The sequence below is a fragment of the Triplophysa rosa genome, linkage group LG24 (genome assembly GCF_024868665.1).
Source record: "Triplophysa rosa linkage group LG24, Trosa_1v2, whole genome shotgun sequence".
Taxonomy (NCBI): Eukaryota; Metazoa; Chordata; class Actinopteri; order Cypriniformes; family Nemacheilidae; genus Triplophysa; species Triplophysa rosa.
Genome location: NC_079913.1, coordinates 1,503,104 through 1,520,060, shown reverse-complemented (window position 1 = coordinate 1,520,060; position 16,957 = coordinate 1,503,104).

Below are 16,957 nucleotides of genomic sequence, written 5' to 3'. Positions count from 1 at the left end.
GAACGCAAAGACCTGGCCCTCCGCCAGCCAGACAGCGGCCATAAAACTCACCGCACATTCTTGAATTGGTCGTCCTTTCGAACTGCGCTAAATTTATACCCTCCCTTTATTAATGAGATCACGCTGTCAAAGATGATTGGCCATTTACACTGTCAATGTATGGCTTTCACGACCCCGCTCGGGCGAGAGGCGTGCTGTAATTGAATACCTTTGAACGGAAATACATGTGTGCATTTCAAAGTCCGGACACGACTGAAATTTAAACGCTTTCCGGTGAACTTGTATTGTTTCGAGACATCCGGCTTATCTTTTTTTCTTTGGGATGTGAATATATAAATGATTGTATTTGGGAGGGGGAAATCAGAGCCGATCCTTTTTTTCCCCCGGCGCACACTTGGGTCAGTGGTAGCAAGCGGAATTTCAAACGCTGCATAATTTCACATGCGTTAAGAAAAAAATGCCGGTCTTGAATACATCTGCGTTAACCGGCGAGCTCGTCTCTCACCCCCGTAGCCGGACCTCGTCAACATCTTCCCCACGCATTGACATGCAACAAAGTTAATGGCACCCGATACGGAAGGGTCTAATCTCGACTAACTGACAAGATTTAAATCGAGGAGACATGTTCAGCTGATTAGCTTCCACACCCACAATTATCCAACCGGGGTGTCAGGCGAGGTTTAACATCTCCACTGATTCTTCTCTCTGGAGAGATCCGGCAGGAAACGCAATCGCTTTTAATAACTGCAGCCACCTTCAGCAACACCATCCAGCGACTGCAGCGTTCCCAGCCGTTCAAACTCCCTTCAAAATTAACCTTTCCAGCAAAAATATAATTTCGTGCAAAATGAACCACAAGCCCTTTTTTCGCCCCTCGCTCTCCCTTTCAGTCTTTCTTCCTCCCCCTCCTTCGAATAATTTATTCAAATTGCCCAACTCAGAACAGTGGAGCAATCTGCTGCCCCGAGAGGACCTGCGAATTCAGATTTTATTCGGAAAAAGAAGAAAAAAGAGAGTTTATATACCTGGCTGTCTCCTGACAAATAAGGGACTCGTTTGAAATGTCCCCTCGGTTGCGTGCGGCTCATTAAAATTCGCCCGATTTGAATATTCCGTGAAAAATATTATTTGATTGCGGGGCGTGTCCCGTTGTCGCGTGTATTTCCGCGCGCGCCAGGCCCCTGTTGGGCAGCATATGTCACTGACGACTTTGAAACAGAAATTGACCCCGTTTCGGGCGGCGACAAAGAGGACGGCACACGTCATGATGGACGGCTGGGTTAATTCCGCCCCTCCGAAGCTCTCCCGCCATCAGATCGGTTTTAGTCTCCGCTCAATCACCTGTAGGTTTCCCGCATTAATGAAGTGTTTTTCTCGCGGTGATGAAATCGGGGCACAAAGCAACGCAATTAATAATTTACTGTTTAGTTTTACTAATTGATCTGTTTGGGGAGCGAGGGTGAAAGTTGAGCCGCATTCTCAGATCACGACGCTTTCATATGGCATTTACACACAAGCCACAGCGCGTTCACACAAGATGAATAATGAACTAAACAAGATCAAATACTTATCACCCGGGACCTGAAGAGCACTCTGTAGACAACAAAGTTGCTAAATAGCACGGCAACGTTTCAGCAGAGAGGTTCCTTAAATAAGAAAAGGCCATTCGGCGTCAGAGACGAGTTGTGATGGACGATCTTTTTTTTTGATGACCAGAGTTGACCGCAAACACAATTTACAAACCGTTTCTTTTTTTTTAAATTTATAGTTTAGATCAGTTAAACAACTTTTAAGCATTCCATCCAACGTGCACCAATAACAATAATTATGTGATGGCGTTTTCATTCTTCTTTGTCTTTCTAGTAACATGAAAGCATGTCCTTTTCGTCTCGGGGTATCGTGGTGGGGCTGGGTTAATTAAAGTGTTTATATTATTCACACAAGATGGGCTATTTTTGAAACTGTGAATGCCTGTTACTGCACAGAGTCAACGCAAATGTGAGCCGCGTTTAAGACTAAAGAAATTAGCCATGATCTATCAGACCATTAGCATGTGCGCGGAGTTTACGTTTCTTCAATAAGCACCATTTTACGTATTCATATCTTCTGAATATTTGTTTGTGGACATGCTTTGACCAGCGTGAGCTCAAGTTTATATAGTCGGCCTGACATGCGTCTCCGGCGTTGCCGAGCGTTAAGCCGTCCGAAGTGTCCGCATCCCGAGGTGCTGTTGCTATTAGCAGCATCTCCAAGACGTTCAACGTGCTCATTTCAGGAGGGGGCGGCGCGGATATATGAGCTTCTTACTAGCATCATCACACAGAGTGGGATTAATATGGTTTTACTGCAAACTAGGTGATGGAAAATGATGTATCGAGGTGTTCATCTCCGCTCGCGTGTTTCAATACCTTGATAGATTTCGCCTACTTTGTATTCATTAACTAGTTTACAGTTCGTAATTGTGTGTAATGCGTACAGGTAAAGTGTGCGGTAAATCAAACACGCCCTACCTGCATTAACAACCTAATATTCAATTCCCTGTTGTGTTTGGAAATGATGTGTACATGTGTGTCCGTGTGCAGTAAAGCTGGTGTTGAGAGTTAACAGACGCTGATTGAATCGGGATGTCTTCGTCGCTTTTCAGAGAGTTTGTGGCAGCGACCAGTGTTTTCGTCTCTTTATCTGCCAGCAGGAATGAACGTGCTAAGACGACATGTTTTCAGTCCCAAATATAGCATCAGAATGCTGTTCCCGTGTTACAACCGCTGCGCCGGGCTGTCAAGTCGCGCCCATCTGTATGTAACCAGACAGATCTATTTCCGAAGGTGAATCTGAGGCTTAAACAAACCTTGATGTCAATCACAGGGCCGATTTTTATTTTAGCAAAGTCGAGCACATATCTGAATATGCATTATTTATGATGGAAATAAGCTGCTTAGGCAGTTTAACCCAAGCCTGCTCCAGATATTAGCGCAGGAGAGATGCTTTTCATCAGCGCCGCGTGTTTGAAGTCTAAATAACACACGTGTGTGATTAGAAGCGATGTAGCTTCCGCCGTCCCTGGAAACTCACTTTTTGGGTGGGGGGGAGCAACAAACTTTCTTTCTTTGCTCTGTTACAGATCATCTTTACCGTTGCCGTCTTGGTGACTTTATTTATGTGCGTGTCTGTTTTATTTCAGGTCACCTGATGGACTGACGGAAGGGATGATACATGGCGAGTTTGTGGCGAAACGGAGAGGCATGTTGACCCAGGTTGGTTTAATGAATATTTCTTCATGAAAGTCTCTCTCTCTCTCTCTCTCTCTCTCTCTCTCTCTCTCTCTCTCTCTCTCTCTGTGATTTCCCTGCCTCTTCACCAAGATTCATTTCATTCATAATAGATTTGCGGAAACTCTGGTTTGCGTCTGTATCTGGCAGTTTTAAGGGCTTTCTGTTTATTCTCTCTCTCCCTTTCTACTATATCTGTAATATTTTTACAGATAAATAGAAAAAATGTACTCGTTTTCAAATGATAGACAGAACCTGCACCGTTCTGGCTTAAGACACCAATTTGAGGGTTCCCACGGGTCATGGAATTTCTGGAATATTATGGAATTTTAAAAGGTCTATTCCAGACATTGAAAGTCATGGAATTTTATATATTTTTTGTCGAAGTCATGGAATATCAGTGAATTTTGTTTGTCACTTAAAATTGTAGTTTCCATTTATACTGTATTTAATTTTTGCGTGTTGTTATGGTTATCCTCAGCGCCATTTTATTCCCTTCCTGTTTGTCACTTGGCAATCACTTAAGTCAAATGCAGTCACCTGTAGCTCTTAACTAAGGCAAAATGCCAGTACAATGTACATTTCAAGAGTTTGGGCTAACAAACGACCACTTCAACTGACCGGGTTTCATTCATTATAGGTCATGGAAATTCAACTTTTTAGTCAGTGAAAGTCACGGAATACTGAGGGAATTTGACATTTGGCTTGGAGTGCATACAGTTGTGAAAAATATTCTTAATACATTTCTGTTGAACACAAAATATATTTTGAAGAATGTAGGAAAGCAAACCGTTCTGGGGCACCATTGACTGCCATTGAAATATTACGGTGGCCAAGAACTGTTTGGTTAGAAGCATTCTTTCAAATATTTACATTTATGCACTTGGCAGACACTTTTATCCAAAGCGATTTACATTGCATTGTACTATACATTTGTTTCTAATTATGTGTGTCTGGAGAAATATCTTTCTCTGTGTTCATCAGAACAAGGAAATGTGTACATATTTGGAACAACTCGAGGGTGAGTAAATGAGTTTTTTTGGGGGGGTGAATGTTTGTTTTTAATGATGCTAATATACTTCTACTGGAAAATGGAACAAATGCTATATATTCAGTTAGAAAAGCCTGTCTTGATTTTATCAGTGCCCCCCTCAAAAAAATGGATTAATACACTGGATTTATACATGGAAAGCCCCACCCCTAGTGCCACCCATGCAAATACAGTCTCTGAGTGTCAGTGGAGACTCTTCACAAACATCGCGGCCGCACCAGGTGGAAGGCCCCTGATGCTAGCGCTCGCTTTTAGATCTGCTTATTTGGATGCACTTGATGACACAATGGATGTGCATTACTCGCCCTCCAGCCTTCCGGCTGCTGTAATTTCATAGCAGTTACCACATGCATCCTACTTGACATACAATTCACTCTCTCCGGGAAGGGAGCCAAATAATGGGATTTAGCCTGGGCCGCTAGCGCCCGCATGCCACCGCTTGTCTAATTAGCCTATCCAGACACGCGGCCCTTTGCACTGTCAGCCGCACATCAACCCGTGACGTACCACTCCACCACTGAGAGGTCAAATCTGTTTTCCAGAGCAAATGGAATAATGGACTCATATCGGCCCCCTCTCTTCTCGGCCCCGGGCGCTCTCAACCACACGCAGAGCAATACAGATAATGTTTTAGATGGTGGAGATGCGCTGTAGCAGCTGAATGTTGACTGGAAAGGGGAAGTGGATTATGGAATTGTGGGTAAAAAGACCAAATTATGTCGAGGCGTGTTGCAAGAAAGGACTGCAGTTGTGATGAGTTTGATTTTTGACTTGAATGTTATGGTTGTTGTCTTACGATTACACATTTTCATAAGTCAGTTTGTTGTTTGCTAATGTGTGTTTCTGTATAAAGCTGGGATGAAAAACAGGCACCACGCTGTACCCATTAAGCTATAGAATCCGCAAGGGTAAGTAACACAGATTGAATAAGACAGAAAATATAAATTAACGTTCTGCACAAAGTCGCTCGCCCTCGTGTTCGTCCGTTCTTGACGTTGCGCAGGACTTTAATTGTTACAAGCAGAAGCTTCTCAGTAATGACCCGAGCCATCTCCTGCTGTCAAAAACACACGGAAACAATTTCCTCTGCTTCTGTAAAGAAAAACGCACTCCGCTGGGCTTCTGTAATCAACCGGCGGAGTATTATTGACTTGTTTATTTAATGAAAGCGAAAGCAGTAATGTTGCGCGAGGCTTTTGTTTGTTTCATCCGAGGAAAAGATAGTCACACAATTAACAGAATTAATGAGTTTATTGTGCGTGCAACCAAACACGAGGAGATGAAGACGCCGGGATGAAACACAAGACGCTTGGCATTGTTTTCGTGTCAGGAACACACTGCGAGGTATTGAGAGGTATCGGTTTAATTGCGAAGTGTCTTCACAATGAATGTAAGGTTGACTGGTCAATGGTTGAAAATGGATACCGCTGTGGTTAATTGTATTCCTCTGCCTGCTTCGATCGATATACAAATAAGAAAAATAAATTTAAGCTGGATTGCATATTGAAGTTGGAAGATAATGTTGAGCTTATATACTGTAGGCTGCAATTGTGGCTCGTCCAATCAGAATTCCACTCAGTTGTAAAATTAGTTGCACTGTTTTTATTTTTACCAACAAGCATTACGTACTGTGAAACCGATGCAAGACTTCACACGTCATATTAATGATCTTATATTTTGATTTGCTTATGTCAACTGACATGAAAATAGATTGAAAATGACATTGTTTATCTTCAATTGATTCGCTTAATAGGACTAGGTGTTATAATCCCACTATTTCAGCACAGTCGAATTGCCCAATAGGACATTTCCCTGCACGCCTTATGCAGGGGGAAGCAGACAAGAATGTGAAGAGAGGAAAGGAGGTCTGAGGTTTCACTGGTTCATCGGGTAGGCATCCTCTTTCCTTGCCATTATCAGAGAGACATCTCATGAGTTGTGTGTCCCAATTTCATCACATTATCCTGAGTGAAAGATACCTTTTGGTGAGGTGCTGCTGATAATGCCCTATACACACGCACACACCCACCCACACACGTATATATGTCATACCACCAAACCCTATCTCCACATATTTTGTATGTCACATTTCCAAAGCAGTGATCCCCAAAATAATTTAAGTTAAATACATGATTTACAAAAAGTGATTTTATTTAGCTGGAGTTAATGATGAACACAACCGCAGAAAATGATGCTCCTGATCGCAATGTAGGTGTGTATGTGTGTTCGCATGCCTGCTCTTCTGCGTTGTGAAACCTCGACCATCTCTGATCAGTGTATAATTATCTTAAAACAGGAAGTTATGGGTATCGGAAGGGGGTTTAGCTGTGATGGATGTTGAACCCCCAGGGGGGACGTGCTCCTGTCGTGTTGGCGCACGCCGCCCCGGGGGTAGGGCAGGAAATGAGCTCTTTAGAGGACATCACCACCATTAGGTCACGGCAGGAGTCCTCCTCACGCGTGCACACACAGGACTACTGTACATGTGTCGTTCGGCTGAAAGATGACCTCGCTTTTCTGTGGGCAACACCAAACCTGGTGCACTGCTTACTACGACAACTAAAGCTTTATAAGTGAATGATTTGAAACGCTCTACTTACCGTAGGCAGTAATCCATCCAAATGACACTTTCTCAACCGGAGCTCTTAGGGGACTTGATCCAGATTTGATCCAATAGTAAAGGTGCATGAGGACCTACAAATATGTTATGCATAAACATACATAGCATGCAGATATGAGACATGCACATTTGTTTTAAAAAATAAATATTTTTATTATCTTAAAGCATTAAAGGTCCAGTGTGTAATTTTTTGGAGGATCTATTGAAAGAAATGTAATATAATATACTGTACATAACTATGTCTTGAGAGGTGTATAAAGACCTTACATAATGAAGCGTTATGTTTTTATTACCTTAGAATGAGCTATTTCTATCTACATACACCACGGGTCCCCTTGCATGGAGTTCGCCATGTTGTTTCTACAGTAGCCCTAAACGGACAAACTGCACTACAGAGCGCGTTTCATAAATTCGCGATCTCCTTCAGTAAAGAAGTGAAAATGTTAATCCTGTGTCATCCACCGTAGTGCTTCGCAAGGGAGGAGTGGAGTGAGCCGTTGGTTGCAATTTGCAACCCCACCACTAGATGCTGCTAAATTTCACACACTGGACCTTTAATGCATCCAATATCATATACTGTATTATAAGTTACTACATTTAGTGTAATAGTAATGTTAACAGGTAAAGTACTTTGCCGTTTTTTAAGTATAGAATGAATTATACTGTAAGTGTATTTATAATTAATGTTGTTTTGATGGATATTGGATTATTTTTACTGCATTCATTGCAATGCATGGTGGGATTGGATTTTTTAAGGATGTGTGTTTGGCCAAAATGAGGTATTTCAGGAACAGCCTTCGTATCTGTGCTGGCTATGGTGGCAGCTCGCTTGGTTTTGAAAGCTCATTTCATGAGACTCGTATAGGCCATAAACTCCCTTAATATCTTCTCCGTAATATCTCTCTGTCATTCTCTGTTTCTTTCTGTCCGGCACAATAAATATCATGTCAGTAAGGCGGAGACGCTCCTTCATGGAACGCTGGCTGTTTATTAGCGGCGGGCTAACTTTCAAAGAAATGCTAACAACATTCATTAATGGGCTGCATCTTGGGCCTGATGAGGCGTGCCGTCGGGCTCCTGCGGCGCCAGGGGCGTAATGGAGCTGGTAAACGGGTGTCGTCCGAATCGTAGAGCGGGGCCGTCCGAGCGCTGACAGTGACAGAGCAATTATGGCGAGGCAAACGGGCTGTGTCAAATTAGCAGCCCTGAGGAGCGCTCATTTCTCTCGCCCCGACCGGGGAAGAAGTGATAGCCGCTTGATTGTGAGTGATGGGTGGGACGGGGCTTCGGAGCTAACGTTCTGATTTGTCAATGAAGAGCCGGGTGTCAGGAGGACACGATTGAGATGTGCGCTGAAGGTGGAGGATCAGGGCGGGGGTCCGGTGACCCGGCCAGGGAGTCTTTCTCTGGGAAGGTCATCAGTCAGTGTTCCTGTCAGATGAAGATCACACGGATGCCTCTGCGGTAATTACACTTGACTGCGGATGAGGAGAGATGTCTTCTTTGGTGGGCTTGCAATGACTGCATCATTTATAGTTGACTGCAATCAGACACGTCAGGCGATGAATCTTTGTTTTTTTTGGTCGGCTGCGTGTGATGAAGCAGATCGGCAGTAAAAGACAGTTTGCTGATTCAGGAATAAAATATGCAGACACTTAAAAGCACCTTTAGAGTTGAATGGAGTTTAGATTGTTTTAATTGATTTGTTCCTGCAGCTTAGTTCAGTTTGTAGAACCTTGTGTGAGCTGTTCAGAGGTTATGGGTTCGACCCCCAGGGAACACAAATTGATGATCAAATATAAGGGCTGTCAAACGATTAATCGCACCCAGAATAAAAGTTTGCGTTTACACAATATGTCTGTTTATTCTGCATATTAATTTAGTCTTTTTTTAATAAATATTTTTATTTAGGAAAGAGCGGAGTATCATCTTACATACAAAAAAAGTTAACAATACTCTTCTTGAATTGTTTTTTTTAGGAAATATGTACATGTATTTATTTATATTTACCAATAATTTGAATGATAAATAAATGTTTATACATTTTTTTACAGTTTATACTTTTCTTAAATATATGCATGCATGTGTATGTGTTTATAGATACAAAAATATTATGCAGACTTATATTATGTGAACGCAAACTTTTATTCTGGATACTATTAATCGCAATTAATCGTTTGATAACTCTGTAAAATAAATACGATTTAAGCCGTGGTTCAGATAAAAGCTTCCATCGAATGCATAAATGTACATTTAAATGATGTTTTTAAAATGTTCTTATTTGATCTTTATGTTTTTAGGTCTGATATTCTTGCTCTTTTTGAAGCACGAGATGGTCTTTGGCACGTCCTCAGATTTTGCTGGGATAACAGGGTACGTCAGGTTTGTCACAAACTTGTAGTTCATGACAACTCATAGCTCAGCTGGAACATGTCCTTCTCATCTGCCATTAATGTCACTTTCAGCTCATCACACACGGATGATATTTAATTATAAATGCGCCGCAGTCATAAATGTTTAAGCAGATTTACATGGAGTTTTATGTGGAGGAAGTAGGAAGTGACATACTGCGCTTGACTTAGTGTTGCGCTTGTTTTTACGGTGTGAGAAAGAGCGGTTGGAAAGTTGATGTTCTCTCATTGTCACACGCTTATCCGCACATACGAGAGCATGAGAACATTACGGACTTAAAGCAACATGACTCTTTTGGTTCATTTATTGAAGTGTAACAAATGCAACAAGTCCTGATGTGATTTTTCAACTTTAGAGGGCATTTTCAATTGTTCGTGTTCAAAGATTTAAGCAGAACCAAAAACTGTCTTTTTTCTGCAGTAGAATAGGATTTTAGGGAAGCAGGCTGAAGATATATTTATATAACACAGATGTACTCCAGATATTCCTCATCTTTCGGGAAGGATTTCACAGACGGCGTCGATATTGCTGGCTTCTATTCTACATCATGTTTCTTTTGTAACAGAAATCCATATGACAAATGTATCATTTAGTTTTTACTCCTCTTTTGTGTATTATTCTTATACGCATGTCTGTGCAAAACAAGTGTCTCAGATCAGTAACAAAACGTTGATTTTGTCTCTTGGTTTAGTGGTATGTTCTGCAGACGTCTCTTTGTTTTTTATTTTGTAAATGGCCAAACCGAAGCCCTCCTGACGATACGTGTGAGGTGTTGCCAGTGATTCCCATAAAACAAGATGAGTAGGCCAAATCAACGTGCCACGATGTTTAATTATTCAAACTGTCCTCCTCACAACCCTGATGCAAATGTCGTTGGTTATTCACATCCGCAATCTTCAGAGCGCTCGTGTGTTGTTAGTCAGAGATGTCGATCGGTGAGGTGGATGGGGGATGTTGCAGCAGAGATCGGGAAGTTTCCCAAAAGCCATAGAAGTCGTCATCTCACGGCACACATTTGACGCAAACTGTCTTTTTTTTTGTTTTAGTACGCCCCACTAACCATGAGGAATGAACAAGGAACGGGGAAAGACAGTGTTGATTCGAACGTGCCCTTGAGCGCGAGATTGACAGAGCTGATTTTTCAATAAAAAGCAGAAGAGGTCCACTCCCTTGTTTGTCTGCCGAGTTTGGGATGTGCCGCAGAAGACTTTGTCTTCTCCCGAGGCATGGAGCTTTTGACAGAAACATTTTTTTTTTTCACTCTCCACCCTTCCCAAAGTTCCCCTCCGTCGAAACATTCCTCCTCTCCTGACAGGTGCGCCGCGGCCAATGGGATTTGCTTCCGTGGCCTGCAGGTTGTCAGGAGAGACGGCCAATAAGCAATCAAAGTGGCACGAGTTGCTGAAACAAAGCAGCAGGGTTTTTTCTAGCGGCACGGTTTGGCGAGTCTTGCATGTATAATTAAGTGAGGGGAAAAAGGAAAGGGCACTTAATCTTCCCCCTAATGGCGATTCCTTCTATCACCGGCTTCCTCTGGGGGGCATACCCCAAAGACCGCTCGCCGGGTCACTGGTGTCCCCCAATTGTCATTGGTGAAGCTTTTTTATCAGGTTGAGATGTGTTTGCTTGCGATGTGGCATTATTCCATTCATCATTGCTTTGTTCCTGTACGAATTCATAGGGCAGCGGAAGGGTCCATCGCCGGGGCAATTTATCATCTGGAGGAAAATAAAAAGAGATGTGCTTGGGCCCTAGTTGCATATTTCACACACTTTTTCGCACACACACAAACCAACATCTACCTGTTCATTTGCAGGTTTTATTTGTTTTTTCCATGCACACGTTAGACATTAAAAGCACGCACCATTTACTCCGTTATTTCGACTCTATACATCACGTATACAAAAGCTCTAAATAGAAGGCGGTGTTTTTCACACCTTGCAGAGTCGCAAATAACGAATTGTTGCGGGCGTGATTTTCTCTCTCTACACGTCGATAATTCTCAGTTTCCAATCTCGGTATTGACAGCTGATGATTTTTATGAAGTACACAGTTAACGAACCAAGGATACTGTAAGAGGTGTCGACCTGGATGAGTGTAGACCTCATTGAAGAGAACGAACCATTATCGGTTCAGTGGTGAAAGGTGTTAGTGTCTTCTGCCAGAGAGACCACAGTCGTGTCCTCCACGCAGGTGTCACAGGCCAAGGAGTCGCAGCGGAGCCTGTGATTTAGCCCAAATGGGCCGCACTGCTGCGCTCTATAATACAGACTATTATGTGGTCTCACCACTGACATTAATGGGATGTTACAGCGATTTAAAATGATTTAATGGCTCCCAGGTTGGGCCCCTAATGGCCCTCTTTATACTGCGATGCCTATTATGAATGTGAAAGACAGTGTTGTGAAGTGCCTCTGTTTTTTCCGTCGTCTGCTCAAACAGTGTGACAGGTGCCGCTTTACCCGGCAACTGAAGGGGTCGAGGGAACGGGGAGGCAGACGGTACGTGTAGACGGCTTCCTCCCTCACTGTCCATCCATCCTAGGTTACACCGTGCACATACACAGAGCAGCTATGGATGCATGCGTGTCGTTTGATCTTAAATGATTGAATTTTAACATTGTCCCAACATATTATTACAAAAGAAGAATTTATTTAAAAAAAAAACGTTTGGTCAAATAAGTAAGAAGAGGCAACCAATCGCATCTCATGGGTGAGATCTTAAGGAGCTGAAATGCCAAAAGTACATTTTTGCAAAATCTAAGCTAAAGGTGATATACTATTGAAGTTTTTCTTTATTTTGTTTTGTTTATTTTGTTTTTATTAGTGCTGTCAAATCGATTAATCCTGATTATAAATGTTTGTTTATATAGTGTAAGGGTGTGTGGATTAATATATACATACATTAATTGTATATACATGCATGCATGTGCGTTGTGTATATTTGTATGTATGTATTAATGCACACACATATGTTAACGAGTATGTACATAAATATAAATTTAGATTTAAATATCATTTATGTTATATTAACTTATACTGTATTATATTATTTTGGAATTGATTAATTGTGATTAAAAAATTTGACAGCACTAGTTTTTTTTTACAAAATTCCCATAGCTACATTCATGTTGTTCCATATGTTTAATGACTTTTCTACTATTCAAAAGTGTGGAAAAAAGGGTTAATGAAAATGACCCAAATTTTTTAAGGGTTGTATATACACTGCTGTTTACACATATAGATTCACTGACTTATTCTTTTTTATCGCAAGCGAGAGTTAGATCTAGATTATTTTAATTCCATTATCATAATTATAATTAAATGCATTTTATACTAGTATAATACTAGACTTCAGATGAAAGCACTGCAATCGCCCCAACTTCTCACTTGCTTTTCTAGTCACAAGTTATCACGGATGGGTGATTGGGTAAAGTCTATGGATCGAAGCGGTCAGAGGTGGCCATGGGGTTAAGCTAATATTGTCACTATCTCGGATGAACTTTCCCTTCCTAAAGTGCCGTTCCTGCCCTAATTTGCATTAAAAAACCACAAGCAGTTTGGCAACAATGCCCCAGACTTCTTCAACTCTCCTTAAATGAGTTTGTCAGGTGAGAGAGTCGGCGTCCAATCGGAGGGTGACGCTTAAGGGCGAGAGGGGTTAGGTGAAATTGAAGAGTGGAAGATGGTGTCATCGCCGGACACAAACTGCCACTCATCTTGTTCTTTAGTGTCCCGACCCCTCCGGTTAAAGCACAGTGTCCACGGGCATTTTGAGAGGAAGGGAATGAGCGTGAGCCTGCTGGATTGACATACCGAACAGTCATTACACGCTGGGTTGAATACTAGATTACTCCAAAATGGCTCAGGGTCAAACGGCAACGTGTTCGCTTTTGGCGCACGATGACTTTAATACCAGGCGCTGTATTAGACAATTACGGCAAAGCCCCGCGACTGGGTTTTACACTCACCAATAAAAAAGAGCCTGCGACCTCTTCCGCGCCAAACAAACAGCTTCAGGCTTTTGAGACAATAGGGTCCCGTTCTGAAATGGCCACTCCGAGACAGCACACTCCTACTCGAACCCTTGACTCGCTATTCTTTTTTCTTCTGGGTGAGCAATACGACCTTTAGGTGCTTCAGTGACAATTACAGAAAGCGAAAAATTGAATCATAAGCTTTTTCTTTGCCTGCCAGTGGCCGTGTAGGCGTTGCTGTAAAGCGCGGTAATTATTTGGCTAAATTGGCATATTATAATTCTTTTTTTCCCAATCCTTTTGCAAAATGAGTTATAAAAGAGACGGCATGCTGGTTGTTGAGAGGGGTTTGAATGAAGGTAAGTGATTTAAATAGCTGATGTAAGCTCGGCTTGATGTTGACTGTCAATAGGAACAATAGCGGCGGTTTCCCAGAGGTTACCAGGAGACAGGTGGAGTGACGGAAGGCCACGGTCCTCCATTTCGCCTCGCTTTGACTTTCCTAGATGAGCTTCAAACAGGGTGATTTCCTTGATAGTGTTCTCTCTCATTCTTTCTCGCTTCTAGAAACTTAACTGTAGCGTTGGAAACACATAACTGGTTTTATTGAGAGCATCTATGCTTTACCACAGAGTCCAATTTGTGTTTTGTTAATATTTAACATACTGTATGTTGAACATTCCTAGCTTTTATTATGTCCTACTTAGGACACAGCACTGTTAAATCGACAGAATTAAACATACAGATTCTTGAACAAATGACTTTAAGAATCAGTTACTGAATTAATCTCACTCGCTTAATCCTAATTTATTGAATCATGTTTACGGTTAGCAACCATAATGTGTGTGTACAATATTTGTAAGGGATGTTTTCTTGTAATATTGATATTGTATAGGCGGTTTCAGTGGCAACTATATAAACAAACGTTATGTGGCCCAAACTTAACTTCCAGTAACGCTGGACGCAAACACGACGGTGGCCACCGTAGTACAAAAACCTGCCGTTGGCTGTGACAGCGTGTCTTCTCATGTAGAGCACGATCCATACCGTGATCTATTTCACCACTATATCGCAGGAGAGAGGAAGAGGAAACGCGCGTTGTAGAGTTGTTTGTCCGTTTAGGGCTGCTGTACAAAACATGGCAGCGAATTCAATGTCTGTAGGGCCGCTCTGTATGTAGATATAAACATCTTATTCTAAGGTATTACAAACATAACGTTTCATTTTCTAAGGTCTTTATACACCACTGAAGTTTTGTATATTGTATTTCTGTCAATAGAGCCACCTAAAAACCCCGTATTGTTCCTTTAATTAAAAAAATGTTTAATACAAATGTGTTTTTTTTAATGCCAAAGTATCCTAATGAAGAATTATGAAATTAAATTTGATGATCGCATAACTGAGGGGCAACCCAGAGGAAAATTGTTCAGATGATGCTCTTAAACAAAAGTTTCCATTTGCTGTCCATTTAATCTTATCGAAACAATTGAGATATTACAGAGATGTCATCTGTGGTTTTTTATTCCTTTCAAAAAAAGTTAATGCACTAAGAGTTGCGTTTCTAATTTTTGAGTGCCTCTAAAATAATCAAAGAATCGTTCATGTAATTGAAGGGAACTAAAATCATTCCAAGATGATTCAGAACCCAAATTCCTTCTGATTCCCTCTTGCTCTCTTCTCATTCCCCACACGCTTTTGTCTCCGTGTGGATTGTGAACGCGTTCTCCGAGTGGTTGTAATTATTTTTTCTCTTAGTATTCACCCAGGATGAGCGTTTTGCTTAGTGGCCTGTATCCGGGCCTGACAACCCTGCTTTTGATTATTGTGTCCAATGATTTGGCAAACCCTAAACCGTGATGTCGCTAATTAGTTAGCTTTGAGTAGAACAGATGACTGCGAGGTCCTCTGAAGGTCGACGCTGCCTCTCCAAAGCCCGGCTATAAATTTGAAGTTTGAATGGAGAGGGGAGCGAAGGGGGCAGCGAATATGAAGATGAAAGTCCCTGGACGATTCGAGCGCTGTCATGTGCACTCACACGTCGGCATTAACCTTTTTCTTCCTTGTCCTCTCTTCACTACAAAACATATTCCTCCCCCCTCACCGCCTGTGTTTGTTTTCCCTGATGTATGTTTCAGTGAGTATGTTCTTGCATTTATTTGTCTCTGGTTTTGTTCCAGTCAGGGGTCCACTCGAGACGTCCAGGGACCAGGTCCTTAATGAAAGCATGATCAAAGAGACCGACTCTGTCTGTCCAGGCACCTGACAACCACGTCCGGCATGAAATAAGCAGTGCAAACTGTTGAAGAGCGAGTCGTTATTATTACACTGTTGTGTGGACCTTAGCACTTTTTGTGCACTTAAATAATTTTAAGAATAAAGAATATGTGTCTTATGAGCAGGATGTCGGCAACTGCAGCCGCGTGAGCGAGTTACCTGTTATTCTGGAGGACTTTTCGAGAGCCAGAAAGGTGTTTATCTGTTTTTCAAATGGTGTTAAATCACACAGCTGTAGAAAAATGGAAGGTCACATCCGCGTGCAATGGGAGGCCCGAGACTCGGCCTAGTCCAAATATTGACATGGCTATGCTAAACTCAAGGCAATAAAAATCAACAACGACTAGCTTTAACTGCCGGTGTTATTCCAGCGCTCTGCTGTGTGGCCTTGAGTTACCGCAAAACACAAGAGCCGTTCTGTAGTTTTCACGGCTTTTTTCCCGACCCGTCTCGTAGCGCTTTGTCTGCATTCATCTCCAGACGCTTTGTGTAATAAGTGCGCGGAATCTCGCGCGGCATGCACGATCAATGAAAACAGAAGGTAATAGAGTACAGGGGTCTGTGTTAAGTCGGAAGGGGCTACTTCTTTATTCAAGGTTGGATGAAGAATGAGCTTTTGCTTGCATGTGTCTGAGCCTCTGGTTCTGGAATCTGGAGTTTCTAAATATGCAACGAAGACCTTCTGGCGCTCGCAGTGTAAATCTGCATTTTGTGTCGTGTCAAGTGGTCATAAATGACCACCTGGGAGTGAATTTGACCCCATCTGTGACCTCAAAGGGTGAGCGCTGGAGAGAGTTTAAACTGGAGAGGTGAACATGTGGCACGGGTGCCAATGAAACCGAATGCATGCCGCATACGCTCGGGCACAATGAAGGACACCCGTGTCCAACTCGGCTCACACCTGCTTATTTTTAAACTGTAGCTCAACTGGAAGCGGTTCTCATGTGGGGTGACAGGGGCTTGTGTTTTGTGTGTTATTATCATTTTGGAAATGAATATCATGATTTTTTTATGACTCATTATTTTGCTGGAACAGGAAGACGAGTGATATTGATTGCGATGCAGAATTCATAAAGAGAAGACAGACTGTTTCTCGCTCTTTCACCAGTCAAGAACTTTCCACTCGGCCTTCCAGAGAGGGACTTTGCTGTTTTTGGTGTTGCGTCCCTGTTGTGTCGAGAGCTGTGGAATTCATAGATCTTTCCTTTTAAAGTGGCACCTCCTCAGGAATTCATTTCTCTTGATAGGGAAAAGTGAGGTGCTTTTGTTACGAGAAATACAGTCCAATACTTCCTCAAATACTACAGTATTGTAGAAAACATCGTGTTCACTATGATGCATGGTTTGGTTAAGTG